This window comes from Dreissena polymorpha, chromosome 1, assembly GCF_020536995.1.
Source record: "Dreissena polymorpha isolate Duluth1 chromosome 1, UMN_Dpol_1.0, whole genome shotgun sequence".
NCBI classification, from domain to species: Eukaryota; Metazoa; Mollusca; class Bivalvia; order Myida; family Dreissenidae; genus Dreissena; species Dreissena polymorpha.
The window spans coordinates 131,969,719-131,991,400 of record NC_068355.1 but is presented as its reverse complement, the minus strand read 5'-3'; the positions used below and the strand labels follow the sequence as shown (position 1 = coordinate 131,991,400).

Sequence of the window (21,682 nt, the reverse complement as noted above, 5' to 3'; positions counted from 1 at the left end):
TTTAAATGACTTTGATTTCTAATTATTTTTCAACCCTGGACATTTTTAAAATAATACAAAAAATGATAATAATTATACTACATACATACATGCACACTCACGTGCACACGCACACTCACGCACCCACACGCACGCACGCGCAGGCACGCACACATACTTCTTATTCAATAATAATATTTAGAAGACTAGACACCGCATTACTTTGACGCGTCTCTCTTTTTGCACCCTGTTGTGATTCGTATGGAGTAGGAATATGGATATTAGCACTTGGACAATTGACTCTACGTTTTTTACTTTTCGATAGGTTTCATTTGACCCATTTTCTGAACCTTCCGTACCATTCGAATTACCAACATAACTACCTCTTCCATACAGTTCATTCTTTAACTTACGATAAGCGAAGGAAGGATCATGTTCTCGTCTTTTTGCTACCTCATTTTTCATTGTATTATTCAATTCCCTTTGTCTTCTTGTGTAATCAGGTGTAAAACTACCTTTTATTCACTTTCTCTCAGTTTTTTACCGTTTCGTACGACTTTCGCTTTTTCAATATCTCTTTGAAGAACTACTTTCATCGGTCTAGGTCTGGCCTTTGGACCTCTTTGTATTTCACCCAGTCTCTTGGTTTATTTAATCTCTATCGGTTCACACTTTTCATGATTTTGAACAAATTCACATATCTTTCTGATATTTTCTTCATCTTCAGTTAGTTTGTCCTCGTTTGTCTGAGCGTTTGATTCTGGTAAATTGTACAGTATAATGTTGTGTTTCTTACCTCACGTTCTCTTTGATCATACAAAGCTTGATCAATTTTAAAATCCATATTTAACTCAGCATTTGCGCCTACATTTTGAAGCTTACTTTCAATTGTTGTAAGACGACTATTTCATTATGATACATTTTCATGGCACTCACTACATTCAGCACTTTACGCACATCCGGTATTACCTTTTTACATCCATTACAATACCAGATACCTTGGTTATCTTTATTAAGCTCATCATAAAAAGTTGTTTTACTTCAGCACATATCAAAACCAATTGTTACAAAGTTCACATTGCATCCTAGCTTCTTCCTCATCCAGATAAATTTCACACAGAGAGCATTTATTTTCATCAACAGTGCTTTCGCTATGTTCATGGGATTTGACTTGGTCATTTCTATTGCCAGATTCCTGAGGCATTCTACCATTTTTTTGTTTCTCATGATTAGACAATGTTTTTCATTTAATCAGTCACTATCGCAGCAAATAATATCTCTTATGAATGTTTTTCATTTAATAAGTCTCAATCACAGCACATACTATTTCTTAGCAATTCAAATGTCGACCATCTTGGATTTTCCAGCGATGTGACATTAATATTTTTTAACAATATTCTCTGAAAGACTTCAGAGCTGGGGTCCACACCTTTCCATCTGGGAATGCACTCAGTATTGTAAACGGAGACCTGTCATTTGGTTATGAGAGGGGGCTTTATTAGGAGGAATACAAAATTTCTTATACACAATTTTCAGCGTCCATTTGGTACTCAAAAACCGGAACCGGATTTTGTAAGGGAGACCTGGGATTTGGCTATGAGAGGGGGATATATTAGGAGGAATACACAATTTCTTATTCACAATTTTCAGCGCCCGTCTGGTACTCAGAAACCGGAACCGGAATTTGTATAAGCATTGTTAGCATTGACATTTCTATATTAATCAAGTCAAATACTCAGTAAACTATAAACGTATATCTAGTTATTTAATATATACAAAGTTTCACATGTACAACTAACATGTTATCAATTTTTCTTCAACAAATGGTTGCATGTTTATTTTGTTTGATAAAAAAGTAATGGAAATATTCCAAACATTGGATATAATAAATTGAAGCATTTCAAAAGTCAAAGCGGTCGTTACTTGAAACGGTTATTGAAAGGGTAAATTATGCTTCATGAAAAATAACATTGATTTGGGATTTAAATTTCCAAATACAGTGTCTTCGTGTTCATGTATAGTTTGTGTTGTGTTATTTTGTCATACAGGGAAATTTACAAGTGTCAATGCCAGTTGCCTAGGGTCATGCCATGATAGCCACATATTCAAGACGTCGGGTCTCTGTGCCAAACTGGAGCGGGAAAATCAGAACTTTGCAGATGGTGTGCTGTTAGAAGATAGTGAGTATGTTAAAATTGTTTTAGCTAAGTAAACGCGTTATATATTCATTTTAATGGAAAAGAGGTTTGAATATTATTAAGTAATCGCGGAAATAAAATAGCATCTAGTTCGGTGTTCGTCTAGGGAACACTTACTTTATCAACTAAGCCAATTTTTCTGACAACGCACAATTAGTCCTCCTGCCTTAAAACTTAGACGCAGACGTCATATTTTTTACCATATAACTTCATTATAGTCACCATGTAGATCTCGAACCCTGACACTATATGAGCTAACCGGGAAGCTGCTTCTAACCCACGACTTATAGATTTGTACCAGTATAAAACGTCTCTCATAGTTGCCAATATTTATTTATAAACAGCAGATCATTAAATATTTTAATACTATTTACAATTGTAATTAAATTTCATATTCCCCAGTCACCAATGCAAAGTGTACATGATGACTCCTTTTCTGGCGACGGATTCTGTGGCCAAGGAATGGTATCAGCAAGCCCACGCCTGGACACGAGCAGCCATTGAAAGGAGCTTTGGGAGACTCAAGCGTAGATTTGCTGTTCTACACTATGAGGTATTTTTTAATGAAGCAAAGTAGGTAGAACACTTTTCAACCAAATTATCACACAGTGAATATGTACATTGCCATCTAACAATAACACTATGCATTTTCATATTTACTTTTTTATTGCATTTAAATGACTTTGATTTCTAATTATCTTTCAACCCTGGACATTTTAAAAATAATACAAAAAATGATAATAATAATACTACATACATACATGCACACTCACGTGCACACGCACACTCACGCACCCACACGCACGCACGCGCAGGTACGCACACATACTACTTATCCAATAATAATATTTAGAATAATTACAAATGTCAATACTAGATTTGAAAAACAATATCATACATATGCAATGTTCGAGAAAGTCAATTATTTTCTTACAGAAAAAATTAGTAAATGTTCATTACATAATTTAACCTATAAATCATTAAAGGTTTCTATATTTAATGTGCCCATAACAGTAATATTATTTCAATATTTGCAGGTTAGATTGTCGCAGGCAAAGATTTGCAAGATAACAACAGCATGCGTGATACTGTACAATATTTGCATCAAACTCAACGAACCTGACATTGGGGATTCTGATGAAAATTAAGAAAATAATGATGCAGTATTCAATCTTGCAGTGAACGGCCACGCAAGCGGGATACACATACGTGAATATATTGTGAATAGATATTTCGCGTAATGGAGAAAAATTGTTTCTCGCATTTATGTAAGGACATTAAATATAAAGGGTATAATCTAACACAATTATTTGCTGAACAACATTTAAAATAATCAATGTTAATTATTTTGTTTTCAATAAAGCAAAATAGCAAATTGTAAACTATTATTCTCAGTCAAAGAGTTGATAAATTTGTTCATTTACATGTAATGCAAATGGTTTCCACTGAGGCAACAAACTTAATGGCACCATGATCATTAGTCCTCGAAATATGCCCCATTAATGAAATTATCAACAACTTTCTGGTCACGTCTCTTTTTCTCTGCCAGCAGCATGCGTATCTTTATATCAACTAGTTTGTTTCTGAAACATAATATTGCATACTTAAAGACTGATTCTTAACAAGTAATTATAACTGAAACTTAATAGATCAATTTGATTTTTTATGCATTAACAGTACAGTAAGATAAGTAGATGATATGTACAAAACAAACAAAAGTCAGTATTTGTGATTTTCAATAGAGATATAGAAACACTGTATTCTGAATATAATTATACTTATAAAAAAATACAATATTCATACATCATAATTTTCAATCACTGATTTCCAGAACTGGTATTTGCGCATAATACTTTAAAATTTACTTAATAATATGAAAACATTTTTTTTAATGTTAATGTTTTATTATTGTATTTATTTTAAAAAAAAGTGTTATTGCACGTTTGGACTTAATATTATTTATGTTTGTTTTCTAAAATTATCTTTTAATTCAAGTATTTAAATAATTACCAGTATATATTATTTTTAATAAGTTTTATTTTGCTGCTCGTGTCATTTGATATCTTATTCAATTAATTGTCATAAATGAATACCTTTGTATATACAAATAATTATTGATGATGAATTTATTTGTAAGTATGATATTTGAATCATTATATGGAATACATAATGTCACATTGTTATCACATTTTTACCTCCCGTTCCTGTTTTTGCACATCCCCCTTGAAATATTGTATCTGCCAGTACTGAAGTTCATCTGACTTGGTTGCGAACTTCTTTGGTTTCTTTACTGGCCCTTTATATCAGCACTCACTGAAGTTAAAACAATTACATATGCAATAAACACTAGCAAATTGTAGGATGAAGTATATGTAGTGACAGATATTTTACATACAGCATTCTTAACAGCATTTGATCATTAAATAGTACATAATATAATTATCACAAATAACAATAGTATTATTGATAGAAGTGTGGTTGGTGAGACAGCAACGACTATTATCATTAAAAACAAGTAGTTAAAGTCAAAACTACTAGTAGTAGTAAATTTAATGAATACAAGTATATACTAGAATTAGCACTTACTCCTATAGTGATTTTATTGGTACACATTACAATTAACAGAATATTGTAGTAGACGTTTTGGAAGTAGAATTTGTATATATATAAACGTATTTAAATAATTTTCACTTTTATAAGTATTTGTGTTATTTTATCAATACCTTGTTCTTACCTTTACTTCTCCATTGATAGCTGTGTTTGTGTTAATATTATTTTAGAAACATTATTTCATATACCTTAAGTGTTCCGTTGATTGTACTGATCCTACAGCGGACGCAACTGGCATGTTGGAAAGAAAGTGAAGAACATCTGTAAACAATCAACATCAGTATTGTAAGAACCCAGTGCATAGTACATTATTTAAATGTAAATATAAAATTACATTGAAACTAGTTACTTGAATTTCCTTTACAACAGTAAAATTGTTTTCATTGTTCATTCATTCATGTTGCTTTTCCTTGCCTGGTCATATAATAAATATATAATTAATGATATATTACAGACCAGCCACTAATATCACATGTTTTGGCTAGAATAAGTTTTCCTTCATACTATCGATTTTTACTCCATTGTTATTGTTAAAATGTTCCTAATTCCCGTTTGAAGATATACATTTGTCTCTTACAGTTAATGTCATTATTAAATAATTCATACAAAATAAGTAGCAGCTATCAAATTGTAGTCCTATTGTGCACATTTCTTCAAATTAATGACATAATTGTTTACATCCATTGTTTTTTGACTTTAAAAAGTCACACTTGTTTATTTGCAATCGACGGCAGTCATCTTGATTTTTACCGTGCCCGTTTCTAAGCAACTTATGTCAAGCCGATTTTAAAAGTCCTTGAACATCATTTTGCATTTGCATTTATTGTTAAAGTTCTGAAATAATTAAATTCAAGGCAGAAAACGCTTCTTTGAGGTATTATTATGTTGTTATATGTTGTTGCATATTTTAAACTTGCTTTAACGTTACAAATTTTCTATACACAGATTCTTGGGACAACACAAAGATGCCTACAGCATGAAACATATTCTTCGATACTTTCTTTGAGACGGGGTTCAAAATAGCACAAAATATCTACTGATTGTGGTACCGATGCTGTTTATGACAACTGTGGAAACAATATTGACAACAACACATCTGATGATTCTGACAACGGGGATGAGAATGAATGAGAACTAGATAGTGCTAAATGAAACCATGATGATGATGATGAGGAGGAGGAGGAGGAGGAGGACAATGGCGACGATAATGTTGATGATAATGATGAAACCATTCACGACCATGATATTTCTACAGATGATGTTATAGATGGAGCGAGAAGAGAAGAAAAAGAAGATCACAGAGAGAGAAAAACAACCAGAATGAAGGCACTTTTTCAAGTGATCTATTTCAACCTGCACAATGACAGAAAAAGAACTCCGTTGCACATAATGAATGCACAATCGATACATGACAAATGCAAAAGTAGAGAGCTAATTACCTGAATGAATCAATTTGGCTAAGGCAAAAGTTACAATGAACTGGAAAAATACCACACTGATATGGCATTCTTAATTGTAACGACAAGTTCAGAAATAGTGCCATTACAAAGTCATTTTCACAAAGACATGTTCACAACCGCAGCATTTAAAAATTTCGACCACGAAGAAGCTACATTATCGGGGATCAATAGAAGCAATGACACCGTGTCTGTCCTTTTTTAGGAAAAGACAACTGTCATGAACAGAAGACATTAATTTCATAGACGCGTATCATTCATGGATCAAAACCGTTTCAAGGAACACTACAATGCCAATGTCTACAACCGTATACTAGGCCCTCAAGAAAACCACGGCTAAATGCGGAGTTCATAGTATGCAATGACGCAATTGCAGAATATGAAGAAAAGCAAGAACAAGTACGTCAAAGCGATACAGCATGGGTATTGAGCAGAATTATTTTACCGGACACAGACAACACTGATAGCGATATGCCACATATGAAAAAAACGATCCAGTTAATACCTTCCTGGAGAGCATTTATTTCCCTCATGTCAAAAGCTGATGTGCCTGAAATTGCAGTTGGATTTCTGCCAGTAATCCCCTATCCTGTCACTGATTACCACACCGTAAACACTACCCTAAAGAACTTCCAGAAGGTATTAGTACAAAGTACAACTTGACCAAAAGAATCTTCCTGTGACATGCAATGAAGGTGTGTATCAAATAGCACGTGAACTTATTTTGGCTAATCCGAAGGGTTTTTTCCGACATTGTACTTTTGCTTAGGTCATTCCACATGAATAAGGTATTCTTTGGCTGTATTGAACGCTACCTTAGAAACAGCGGTGCTGAAAATATATGGGTGAAAAATTCTGTATTTGGTCCGAACGTTGTTCAGTCGGTATTAGCCGGTTCCCATAATGCACGCTCGTTTAAAGGCATATTATTGTAAGGTGAAGCCATGGAACGCCTTCATTGGAGAGCATTATTTGAGGAGCATGGAATTTCAGAATACGAAAGAGAGTTTGAAACATTAGAAAATCTTCAAGCTGTAGTAGCAAAGGATATGGAAAGAAGTTTACAGCTGTAAGATACATTCGAAATTACAGCAGAAGATATGTACCGAACGTTTGCAGTATTCATAAAAGAGAAAAGTTCAAAAAGCGAGACATTTCTTTATTGGGATCAATTCATAGAGGTTGTCAGACAAAACATGTTCGGGCAGATCGAGAAGGGATTGGATTCTACATCTTTATATAGTCCAATTCATTTTCCTTTTTTTGCAATGTTTGACTGTACGAATTATTTGATATACACTCTAATTTCATGAAAGGAATAATTGTTGTCAAACGAACATCAGGAAAAGTAAAGCTGTTGCGGCAGACCAGAGTTTAGAGCAGACTACAAACAAGTCACAGAAGAGCAGCGGTGGCATCATTGGAAATTCTAGAAAGAAGGATTTTGTCTCTGAGTGGGAAATGATATATCATGAGATTATATCGTTAAGCACTCTTTATAGAGAAATTGACAGAGCAAAGCCTTTTCTTCATAAGCTAACAGTACATCATGAATTTTCAGTTTCTGAAACAAAGGCAAGAGAGAAAAATGTAACATACATGATGGAATACATTAAGCTGTATGAAAACCCTTTCAAAGTCACCTGCAATACTGATCCAAAGCAAGACAAAACTATTACACAGGAGGTCATGACCGATGAAATTCGTGAGCTCATGACAAACGTCAAAGAAAAGGGCAAAGAGCTGTACACTAAATTTCGCCGAGAGAGATTAGTTTTGAAAGATAAGACCCTTTCTGAAACCATCCACAGAAACATCATCAAGACATGCAATTTAATCAGTGCACAGTAACCTTCAGGAGTCTTGTCCAAAAAGAAGCAAACAAATAAAGATGTGGCTTTAGGACACAGAAGCATTGAAATACGCCAAGCAAGAGGCCATTGTACAAAAGCAATTTTCAAATATGATCTTGTGCAATCAAATTGCATGTTTGATGAAGAGGGTTTCATAACAAAGCCGCAGAAAAGTACCCTCGTTCATGAGCTCGAGAAATTTAAAGCCGGAACGGAAAGGTCATCACAATCAGTATGGCAAGAGATTCCAACAGTTTATCTAATGGCTAATGTGTGAAAAGTCTCCCTCATAAATATACGTACATTTGGTGACCTCTGCGAATCCTTCATCAAAATGACCCTATTCATATGCAGTAAACCTGCCAGAATCGATTTCGCATTTGACACATACAAAAAAAAGTCCATTTACGATTCAGAGAGAACCAGACGAGGTAATACAAAACCGATTGAAATACACTTCAACACCGTTATTTCGAAGTCGTCGGGACCGTTAAAAAAACTTCGGATTAACGATAATTCGAAATAAACATTTGACAGACGACTTATCAGATTCTGTAATAATTCTGTGGAATTCGCATGGTTCGGTTACACGCTACTATTAATAATTGTTTACTTTTTTTGTCAGATTGCAATAGATTTCTACTTGTAACAAACGAAGGAATAAAACGATTCTTGTTCTACTTTTTATGTTTTCTCTAAGTACAGAACATATTAAATATAATGAATATGCACAAATTATCAGAACATATAAAATATAACGAATAGCACAAATTACCAGACCATATAAAATATAACGAATAGCACAAATTGTCATACATGACGTAAATACAGATGAATACATCTTCGGAAATGGATTAACATTTTTTGTAAATAAGACGCCATGTCTCTCTGAACAGCATTAAAATGGACGCGTGTAACATATTTGTCCTATTTGTCAAGGAGATGGAAGAACTCACTTCCGCCCGTGTTTTGCTCGCAGAAGGTAGAGTTTATATAAGATGAATTTCCTTTGACAACATTTACTCAGACCTAACTTGACACGTTTATTTGTTACTAAAGAATGCAAACTACATAAATAGTAATTATCGGCTTTTGACGACATTATAAAATTAACACGATACGCGCAGACGACAAAGGTGTAATTATCAGCTTTTGACGCACCACGCCCAGACGACAAAGGTGTGAAATTATGCTCAGCGTTTTGCAGCTTTGACTTCGGATTAAAGATTGATGATTAGGTGCGAATTATAGTGTTGGGACCGACAGAATCAATTCGAATTAACGATTTTTTCGGTTTAACGAAGTTCGGATTAACAATGAAATTTTACATTAAACAAAGAAGAACCAAAATCGGGACCGGAAAAATACTTCGAAATAACGGTGACTTCGGATTATCGGTGTTCGCAATAACGGTGTTGAAGTGTAAGTACAGTTAGGGAAGACACCCAACTACCAGGACGCATGGAAACATTTTGGCCATAAGGAAAGAACAAGACAAGGCTTCAATACCTACTCTTGAACTGCGATTCTTGGATGTAAGTGGCAACACAATATACACATTGTTGTAAGCAGAACAGATCAACCAGAACACGAAACACCTTGTGTATCTGTAAATAAAACATTGAATCCCCTGCCTGAGCTGGATCTTTAAATGGAAGAAGCCGATGTGCGAATGATTCCCCATGCCGTCAATGCAACTGCCGAAGGATCAAGACGATGTGTTATCGTTTCTGGTGATAAAGATGTCGTAGTATTAGCACTTCACTTCTTCAGCATGCTCAATTACGTGGACTGCAGGAACTTTGGATCCGTGCAGGAATAGGAAACTCCACTCGATATATTCCATTGTACAAGATTGCACACACGATGCCGGCTGTGTGTAAAGTTTTGATAGCTGCTCATATTTTAACTGGATGTTATATGACGAGAAAGTTGGGGACAAAATTGTCAGCGTTGAAAGTATGCCCGGAACAGTATTTAGAGAACTTTGGTAGAAGCCTTGACAAACATGAGCAAGACCTAGCGATTTCAAAAGCAGAAAACTACCTGGTTAAAGAAACAAAGCCCGGCACGCCTTGTAAAGCAATGGATGAGTTAAGATATACGTTGTGTCACCAGAGTAGAGCAATGGACTTGTCTGAACTTCCACCGACAACTGCAGCCATACGTTTTCACATACTAAGATGTCTATATGTTTGCTACATGCAAATTCACTGTCTTATTGAAGTCAAAGAACATCCGACATACTTTGGGTTTGAAGAGAAAGTTTGATTTTTACTACAGTCAAGCCCAAAAAAATCTTGTGTCGGTATGTTCCTGCACAAAATGTTCTACAAAGCGTTGTGTATGCAGGAAAGCTGGTGTACCTTGTTGTATTTACTGCCAGTGTAAAAGTGGGAAATCAGCTGGCTGCTGCAAGAACCCACATGTACTTACTTCTTTCAGTACCAGTGGTATTTGTAAACTCAACAGCATTCAACAACAGTGATTATTCGGGTTTGCAGTCTATAAATTGAATGTATCGCAACTCATTGTCAAAATTAGGATTTGATTTGAACATAATGTCAAACATATCAAACGTCATGGTTTTGTACAGGTATAGTTTAGCTTGTTTAAACATGCAATCTTTACAAGAGTTATCACGGTAATTGACTCCTTTATTTTGCGTAAGTTATACATTATGATGATGAATGAAATGTGTTTTTTTCGTTTTATTTATTGTGATTATACAATCAACTACTTGTTACAAATTTTACCAAATAATCACCTGTTGCAATGTGGGAAAAATATTTAAGTGCATATTAATATTGCATTAGTTATAATGATAAAGGTATAGTCCTTACAAGAAAGGTATGTTTCGTTAGGTATACAATTTGTAAAAAATGATAAATATCTGTCTTATTACTTATTGTGATTGATATTTCTGTCTTATTACTTATTGTGATTACATTATGATAATTATACAGTCATATACATATATCTGTCCTCTGTTGCAATTTTAATATACATAGTTATTTATGTAAACATTTAATTATTTATAAAGATTAAGGTATAGTCTAAGATGATGACGACCGACTGTTGGTGACAGAAGTTATATTTCTTCTTTGTATTGTGATTATTTAGAATGTAAAAAATATAACGCTTTATATAAATATTTTGACTGACTTTGTTACAGATTTGCTCATGTTCTTCATATATTCAGTGCAAATGTGTATAGTACATGCACATATGTTGATATGTAAATTTAACATTGATTATAGCTTGAATGCAAGGTATTTGTATTGTATCTAGCTTGTGGTGTAAAGTGTTATGCGTGTACTTGGCTCATTGTCGAATTCGATAACAGCACAGTTATGTACCCAAGCTATGGTTTGCGTTAATCATGCCGCTGAAAAATGAAGTATTTTATTCTTCCATAGTTTGTATATTGTAATTATAAGGTGATCATTATACAACCATTTACTTTTTATCTGTTACAGATTTACACACGTTTGTTATAAATTATGCAATTACTTAATGTGATATCAATTAATAAACACCATTGATTATATGTCAATCTTATATTTGTTATATTTGAAACCTTATTTATGATAAAAGTGTGTCTCCTATATAAAAAAAACACTGCAATATTCAACAGTTATTTGAATGCTATCCCAATTTCAATATATCCGAATACTAGTACAGATTACCAAACATCGTTAATTGTGTGTGTGTGTGATCTCATTTGAATTTTTTTGCGATAAAGTAATTAAAAAGCATTAAACTAAAAAAAATGAGTATTTGAAACTTTTAGCACTTACACTGGAAATAGAAGTATTTCAAAACTGTTACCATGGCAACCAAACACAATAAATTACATAATTAGAAAGAGAAGAACTTATGTCATCAAAAAATGTTTTAAGAAAAAAAATAATAAAATGCGTTATGTTCTAAATTAAAATTGTTGTAACAAATGTGAAAAATTGTAGTATTTGCAAGCATAATTGACTAAAACTTATAAGTACCCCACCCACCTTTAAATTGGTATAAGTGAACAATACTGTGTCCGGTTTAGAGGAAAATAGCTTCAATGTAAAGAGTAGTGATGCCCGTGCACTAAACAGTTATAGAATTGAAATAATTAATAAAATTACGAGCAACATAATTGAAAGTTTGCACTCACTTTCAATATGTATGCCTTTTTAGATACTTTTTTGTCATTTTTTTTTAAATATTTGTCGAAAAATATTGCGGAAAGTGACATATTTTGCGGAAAAAAAACATGTTTTCCATTGTTTATTCAAGAATAAATAAGAATCTACTTCAATTTCAGAAAATTCAGACTGAAAAACAGATAACTGGATTTTGTATCATTTTCGGCGACCATATTGGACGCCATCTTGGATTACAAAAAAACGTACCATCATGTGGCACGTCCTGCCAAAATGTTCTGACACTTCGAGACAATTACCTAAAAAATTATATATTAATCAGATTTCACTTTTTTTGCACACGGGAGGTGCCCAGGGACTGTACTAGAGGGAGTGTAGTTCCGCTGACCAGCTCACAAAGTTCGCATGTGCCTCGTCGTGAGGAACCAGCGATCAATCAGAATGATGCTTGCTGGGAGCATTCGTTCTTACGGTCTCTTTTTGCGCGGGGTTAAGACGTATGTGGGTGGGTTGCCCTGGACGAGTAATAGCCGGGAGGATTAGTTATCATGTGACTTGTGTGTGTTAGCCTGGAGTTGTATTCTCGGGATAATTATTGCCATTCCGTGATGTGTAGGCGATGAGTGAAGACGTGTGTTTCCCTAGCGGTCCATGGAAACACCGAATTCCACTTTTCACCGAATTACAACCGAATTCCTCTTTTCACCGAATTACAACCGAACTACACATTAAAATAATTGTTTGTATCGATTAGATACGGGTTCTTCACATGACGCCAGGCTGTTACCGGATTCCACTTCCACTAATCACAGACCGACTGGCCGAGTTTCTATCAATTGTTTTGCGTTGTTTACAGTTTGCAGATTTTTCGACCACCTTTATTAGTTTCACGCGTCTTTAATCCGCTATTCACAAGTTGTTGACACGATGACTGATTGAATATAATAGATAATTGGCCAATAAAGAATTTCGATGTGTTTGATGATTGTCCTTCGAATGTTATAAAAGTCAAATTTTCCATGTTCCGTAATTTTATAAATTGTAATATTGCTGTACTAACATTAATGAATCATTTAATGGCAAATACTTATATACGGAGTATACGGACGGTCCAGATTTGCGGACCATAAAGAACATGTCTGACTTAATATTGACTGCGTGTTCCACGTGTTTCAATATTGTATCAATAAATTTACTAGAGTTGCGACACCTTAAGGGTTTCGCGGGATGGAATGAGTGGGGAGATGAAATAAAATTGAAAACCTATTTCTTTTTTTTGCATTTAATGATGGTAACCAAAGTTCTCGCAAAAATTTAATAAACATATCACATGAAATTAACCATAATACTCGCAGACATGTTTATTGTTTCGAAGCCGTTCGATTAGCTACCTTAAAAAGTAGAACTTTAATTCCCATGACTATAATATTAAAAACGTGAAAAGAGCAAACAACTTCAGTGTGTCGGACATCCCCATCTTAAACACTATCGACTAGCATTAAGCCTTTTTCTGTGTCTACAAAATTCTGTGTATTTTATTGAAACATCATTATAGATTTGCGTTCAAGTGTGTTGAATTCATTTTGCAATGCAATCAGCGCTTTGATTTTATATTACGAAATGTACTACGCAGTACATTTTGTGACGTCATTTCGGTGACGAAACACAATAGTTTTGTTTACACTCTCTGGAATTTAAGGACATGTCGCGGACGTTGTGTTTTTTTATCTGTAAACTATTTGTTTAAAGCATCGAACGAATGCAAAACGTATTTCGGATTGTGTGTTCATCATGCATAAATGTAAACATAGATAGGAATACAATACAATTTTGTGGTTTGAACTAAGTTTCGATAAAGACATGGATTAATAAAGGTGAAAGTGCATATCGTTTCAAACTGTTTGTTTTAAACTTTGGATTACAGTAGTCAACTTATTGTTACAAACATTGGATTAACGATGTCATTTATGTAAGCGTGACGTTTATACTAAATTAAGTTTTTTTATAACTCTTGTTAAAGCTGAAATTGAGTCATCAAATTTCGCTACAAAACGGTGTCAGTTGCAATAGATATTTTAATGTGCTACGTGAAATTATAATTATGTTTGATTATTTTGTTTATTTGTTACGCACTTTATGCTGCTAATGATGTGTTGCTCACGGCAAGCCTCGCCGTGTAAACCTTTCTTCAACTCGTCGGACAAATGCAAGTAAACGTGATACTTACATTGTATTTTATTTTTTCTGTGTATTTGATGATGGTAACCAAAGATATCGCAGGGAATTTAATTTACATGAAACTATTTCGATTAATCCTATTTTGAGAAGTCCGTCACCACTATATCGTTTGTTATTGTTTATATCATACTATTTTGCTCCTCTATATAAACATTTCTCAAAACCGGCTTTCCGTACTTTTATTTTGCATGCAACTGATTGCGCAATTTGTGACGTATGTTGTGTGACGTAATTTATTTGTCAAAACAAACTATTTTAAGTTAAATTCTCTGGATGTTTTTAACAGTTATTTATTTGTTTAAAGCATCGAACGAATGCAAAAACGTATTTCGGATTGTGTGTTTATCATACATAATTGTAATTGTTATATTATATTGGATTATTGTCGTCATTAAGGTAAGCGTGTTGTTTATACTAAATTGATTTGCTGCTCACGTTTATTTATTGATTCAATAATTAAACCCTAAATTAATAATGTATTTGTCTCATGATTATCATGTACTAGTATATTAAAGATATTATCGGATAAATAGAATACCATGTTAATACCAGTGTGTACTTACATTTATCCGACACGTCTCGGAAAGCCTCGCCGTGTAAACCTTTCTTCAACTCGTCGCACACAATAACACATAGATTTATGTCATGTATATATATATATATCTAAACAAGCACACTATATCTCCACAAAAGACATGCATGTGTACTTCGTATTGATATTCAAACACAATTATTACGTCGTTGTTTATCGAGTTAACGCCTAACTGTATATTGAATTAATAACGCGTAAGTTAGTTTCTTTGTTTCTTAACAAGATGGAAGCTAGCCTAAGCACTTTTAATGACGTGACGTCACAATGTTTATCTTAGCGCGTGTGGTTTCCCATAAAAAATATTTAAACACAAAATACTAAAAAACTAAATTTTTCGCAGACATGACGCCTACGCCAACATGTAGATCGCATTCTGGTTCATATACATTATAAAGAAGTGAAACTCCAGCTGCTGGAGCAGTATTGAATTTTCATTAAAAACAATTAGTTGGTCCTTTATTTAAGGCAAGTGACCGATTGCCCAAACAGTACAAAACAGCACAATACAGCACAATACAAACCAACATAAACACAAAATGTCAAATTTCAGTAAACGTGCTGGGCCAGTTTTCAAGCGCCACAAATCGCGACTATATGCCTCAACTTAACGAAACTTAGCCCCCTTTATCATTCGTTCAATTGAACGTCATCAATGATGACGTCCAATACATCACTCATTCCATATTAAAATATATAATGTAATGTATCTGTAATGACATTAATGACAAAATACTTGTTTAAATTTGAACATCGGCGGATTATACGGATCAAGTGTCAGAGCGAGAATATACGATTTTGTCAAAAATGTATGAATTAATATAAAATGTGTATAAACTTATTATTCATATATTTCGATATATATTAAAATAAAAGTTAAGAACAACACCTGTAATGCGAAATAAGCCAGATATAAAATCTGAATTTAAAATGTCAATACAATAGAATGTCAGTACAATAGAATTCGCCAGCGTGTATATCATGCATGTACGATATGAATCTAAATTAAGGTTTACGGATTTTTTAAATTTCCTGTCAGCGGCTAATTTCTTCTTGCTGTATTTTTTGAAAGTCGTCTTCAGTGTACATTTTTCATGCCTATTCAGTATTTTGGTAACATATATTTATCAATATATTACAATTAAACACTTATAAAAATCGTATAATCTTGCTTTAATAAGGCCATCCTTAAAAAATTGTTTGTTTGGCATAACCCGACCCAGGTAAATTTGGGTGGGTAGGTAGGTAGGGATTTTATTTTTTTTAGTAATTTTTTTTTTCTGACATTGAACTCCGACATATACCAAACTGAAAGGTAATTATCAAATTAAGCTCCAAGTCTACTGCCTCATGAAAGGAAATTGGTAAAGATTTTTCTGCACCGTCTGTATCACCGCACGTGAATTCGTAAGTCTATTTTTTCTATAAAGAACTTCAAAAATATAATATAATCGACGAAAAATACTTTATCCGAAAACGACATTCCGAAATATTGTACGCATTTTGCACATGAAATAAAATGTGTATATCGTTTGACTACAGAAAATGAAAACAAGTAACCTAGCAAATACGTAATTAATATACTATTTGGTTGACATATTACTTTACAATAGCATAATTGTGAGTAAAATACAACAAGGTAATTATAACATTTTAATTTTAATCAAGAACAGAAACTTGGGAAAGGTGCAACATCTGCGACATATAACTAATTTTTTAATTATCATCCTTTAATTCAGATCGTTAGTCGGTAGAAATTTGTAAAGTGATCAGCTTAAAAATTATTTATTGAGTGTTACGCCTCTTTTCATTTGCTTTTTTTATACGACTTTTGCCATCGGCCATTATATTGTAGGCAGACGACAATATCAACTGTTTATTCCATTATCTGCGCATGAATGACCCAATATTACCCAATAGCGAACTCAATGTTGATTGGCCAGCTACCATATGCTCTTCAAATTGTTCATGGAAACAAAGAAAAAAATAGTTAAAAAAACACTCTGCATTAAAATGGCGGATGTTTTTAATGAAATTTAACGAGATTTAAGCATATTCACAAATTATATTTTTTAAGCCAAATTCGCTATATACTTTCCCAAATGGCGAAGACAGCGCAAGCCCTGTAATAGTGAGCATTTATTTCAATAATAACACGTTCGCAATGCTCGCGCTGTCGTTCGCCATTTGAGTCATTTTCGAAACTATTGAGAATTTGGCTCAAGAAAAATCGAAAATGCGAAAATCTAGTAAAATTTCGTTGAAAACATCCGCCATTTTAATCCGGACTGGTACTCTATATTTGTCTCTTTGTTTCAATGAAAGTGTTAGCAATTCGAACAGTTAACGAAACCCGGTCTGTACCCGATTAAACATTGCTTAACCTTATTGTTAATGAAGTGCACATGGTAGCTGGCCAATCAGCATTGAGCTTGCTTCCACATGACATGACGTTGTCGAATGAAACGTGAGAACGGGTGGAGCTATCGGATAATATTGGGTCATTCATGCGCAGATGTTGAATAATTTGAATACACATTTTATTTCGCCGTCTGCCTCCAAAATAGCGACCGGTCGGATGTCGTATAAAGAGATAAGCAAATGAAACAAAAACGTGACAATACCCGTCAATAAATATTTCTAAACTGATCACTTTTTATCTTTCTACCGAATATTTACCGATCTGCATTAAAGAGTGACAATTTAATAATTAGTTATATGGCGATAATATTACACATCTCTGCCAATTGCCGAATTGAAATGAACGGTGATAATTAATTAATTAGTTTTTTTACTCCCAAACTATCCTGAATGACAGCAGCGTATTTTAATTAAAGGGATACGAGAAAAACAGGAGTGGTTTAATTGTATTTAAAGTCTAATTAATCGTATATGCATATGTCAAATAAATAGGCGACACAAATAAATACCGGAACGCATTTTGTTCATTGCTATTCTAGATATCCTTGAAAGAGCATTCAATTAAATGACTCAAATAACCGGAAAGGATATAAAGCGGAAAGGAAAAAATTAGCGGCAAGAAGTTTCGGCGAGCCAAAAAAAAATTTTTTTGGGGAAGTAACAAAAAAAAATTCAGTCGGGCCGAGTATAGTGGGTCGGTCGGGTTATGCCAAACAAAAGAATTTTTAAGGATGGCCTAAGTAATTCATGTTCATTCAAGATTATGATACAATATAAGATATACAAATGACGAGGCCATAAACGGCAATATTTCTTGTTTTTCATTGTTAACTAACACATCAATTATCAATTAGTGAAGAAATGAAAGATTCAAATACACTTGGAGACCCTTATAACGCTTACACATATTTCATGCTATTTTAATCTTGAAGTACATATAAATGTTCACTTGTTACATACATTGTCAAACTATTTAAACCTTTTACATCTTACATGTTATGTTAACCTTCAGAAGTGCTATACAATTTTACAGCAGTTTCCATAGTACAATGTATTACATTTACCCGATAAGTTCACGAATGTGTAATTTGGTAATCTATATTCCCTTTTTAAATTAATTCCGACATGTTTAGCAATTGAAAACATTGTGATAAAGGATAACTCTATTACATTTAAGTTCATTAAATATTTTTGTGTACGTGTTCATTTACATTTCCCTCTTTTATTTCATATAATGTGTATGCTTTTGTTGATGATGATGCTTAATTCATTTATAATAAAGTATGTAATATTATTAATATCCATTTGCTTTTTACTAATATTGCTTCTTCCGTTAGTCCATTTATAACTTTCAACTACCTGAATTACACCTTCAAATCGCACACCCAACTGAATGTGTAATTCGTTTCTTGGGTAAATATGGGATTGGACTGGACTTCGGTGAAAGTGTAATTCGGTCCTCAATTAAATATAAAATGTGTAATTCGGTAATTACTTAGCAATTCTTTATCATCTTTAGGCTCTTATCAAATTAAAATCGACATGTTGAGCATTTTTATCATTGTGATAAAAGAATAAATTAAATATTTTAAGTGGAATTTGGTTTTAAGATATGGGCTCATTTCACCTTTTCCAACTGTCGTCTTAAAAGATTAAAAGCTGAAACATAACACAATTAACAAAACTATGACGCAACCCTAAAAAATGTAGTTTACTATTAAGTAAAAAATCAACATGTCAGTTAATTTTGGTTGAAGTATAGTGTAATTCGGTAATGATATTCGGTACTCAGTTGTAATTCGGTGAAAAGTGGAATTCGGTTGTAATTCGGTGAAAAGTGGAATTCGGTGTTTCCATGCACCCTTTCCCTAGAGAACATCGAGGACGAGGAGTTTCATCCTGACGAGAATCTCAGTCGATTCTCATGTGAGTACATTATTTTGTGTCGTTGCTAGTATTTGCAATAGTTGTAGACGAAACCCGCGAAGAGCTAACCGTTATAGACACCACGATAAGAACAATATAAAGAAGTGAAATTCCAGCTGCTGGAGCAGAATTGCATTCTCATTATATACAAATAGTTGGTACTTTATTTAGGGCAAGTGACCAATTGCCAAAACAGTACAAAACTACACAATACAAAACAACACAAACACATATAAGAATAAAGCTGGGGTATCCGCCTTCGAACGGTCAATGCAAAGCATTGGGGGTTTAAACCGGTTTTAGAGCGCTCAATCTCACACTTGGCCCAGCAATATTCATGATACATATTAGTGTAAATAAAATTTGACCTCATGTCATTGCAACTCAAATTAAACAGTAATTAAAGGGAATTAACACGCATGCAATTTAATTACCATTTAATTACTCAATGGTAGGAAAGAGACCAGAGCAACAGAGTTACAACTTTTTGAGGAACGATGAAATGAAACTACGAACAAGTGTCAACTACATCCCTTCTTTTTAGAAAAATATTTAAGAATATAGCATCATAAAGTTAATATTTCAGATCATCATCGCGCGAATACGGGAAGAAGCAGCGATAATGGGTGTTTAAGATCCATATTACATAGCTTGGTTGTTTATGTGACTGTTAAAAAATAGGGATGGCAACGGTAAATCGGTTAACCGGTTATCCGTTTCTTAAGGACGTTAACCGATTACAAAATTAATATTCGGGTACTCTTGCAGAACACGCATTTTTGTTGTTGAACGCAATATATGCTCAAATCGTTAGTTTTATTTCACTTCATTTCACTGTATTGGCTAATCCGCTTATCTGATCGCAAATTATCGGCAATTACCACCCCGTGATGCCCTCCTGTGGATCAAAAGCGATTAGAGTTGTAAACCATCGGGGTGCAGCGAATTAATGAGGCACACAAGCAATTAGCACCTACTCTGCAGTGTGTTTGTTTAGCACTTTACATTCTATTGTGTTTCAATTATTCACATATTGATAAATTTAATTTACAAATCGACCAATTAGGCTTGTCAATTAGCAAATCTGACTGCTACATGTCCTTTTCTATAAATATTACATCAACGTGAATATCCAGTATAAAGTCGGTCAAACTTGTTCAAATATCACGTATTTAAAAAGTTATGCGACAATCTACAATCATGCCTCGACTATCGGATAATAAAACACAACATAATTCAAATTCTGCACTAGCTTTATTGATCAAGATTTAAAACAATCATTATGTGTAAATGACATAATGCTGATATAACATCAAAGAAATATCACAGCTCACCGACAAGCATATAAAAAAATGTCGGAAATGACTTTCGGAAATGACTAAGTATTAGATTCAAAATATATATTAAATTTAGAATTTGAATTCCCATTTAAAGGACCAACACAATTTGTTAACAAACAGTATTTAATTGATAAATGGTTAAAGTAATTAGGTAACAAGGCAACCAACAAGACAAAGTATATTTGCATATACATGTAATTGTTTATAAACGTATACATTTTTCGGATTTTTGTTTTTATTTATGTGGTACAAAGACAGTCGTTTAACCGGTTAACCTTCGAATATCGAAATAGGTTAACCGGTTACGGATTTGCTTAGGTTTTCCATCTCTACTAAAAAATAAAAAAATAATCAAACAAGAAACGCCCGTCAGAGAGAAAATATAATAAAATGAACGCTATAAACCCTATGACCTAAGCATGTAGCCTAAAACAGTGAAAGTGTATCGTATGAAGCAATATAGAAGCGATCAAGTATCATTTAGATCGCAATTTAAACTATTGAACGTCTCGAATAGTTGCAATTTCATCGGACCATAAAACAGTGGTTATAATTGAGTGTGAAATTTACTCTTGATGTTGCGACATACGATGTCAGTAACGTTTTGTTTCGACATGTTACAGATGCGACATGTTGTGCCATGAGGTTTTGCGACAGCGTTGATTTCGACATATATCGTCAAACATGCGACATATAGCATCAAATATGACATTTAACGTTGATGTGACATTTTCTAAATATAAATAATACTTTATTACAAATGTGCGGTACGATGTAACTTAAAACTGCGAGAAGCCGCATATTCATTATCATATTTACGGTAAACAAAAAACATTATTATTTTGAAATGAAGAACACCTTACGTTTGAAGTTGTATACAAGATTGCGTCCAATGGCGAACTATAATCAATCGTAAGATG

General features: G+C 33.5%; 1 long non-coding RNA gene across 1 annotated transcript; it reads right to left on the bottom strand.

The window, feature by feature from the left end:
* Positions 1–38: 38 nt before the first annotated feature.
* On the bottom strand, positions 39–15,287 carry LOC127850391 (uncharacterized). Its single transcript, XR_008035272.1, has 4 exons — positions 15,050–15,287; positions 4,976–5,048; positions 4,373–4,490; positions 39–3,760 (listed from the first exon to the last, which is right to left on the bottom strand). It is a non-coding gene; the product is annotated as an uncharacterized LOC127850391 (long non-coding RNA).
* Positions 15,288–21,682: the final 6,395 nt, after the last annotated feature.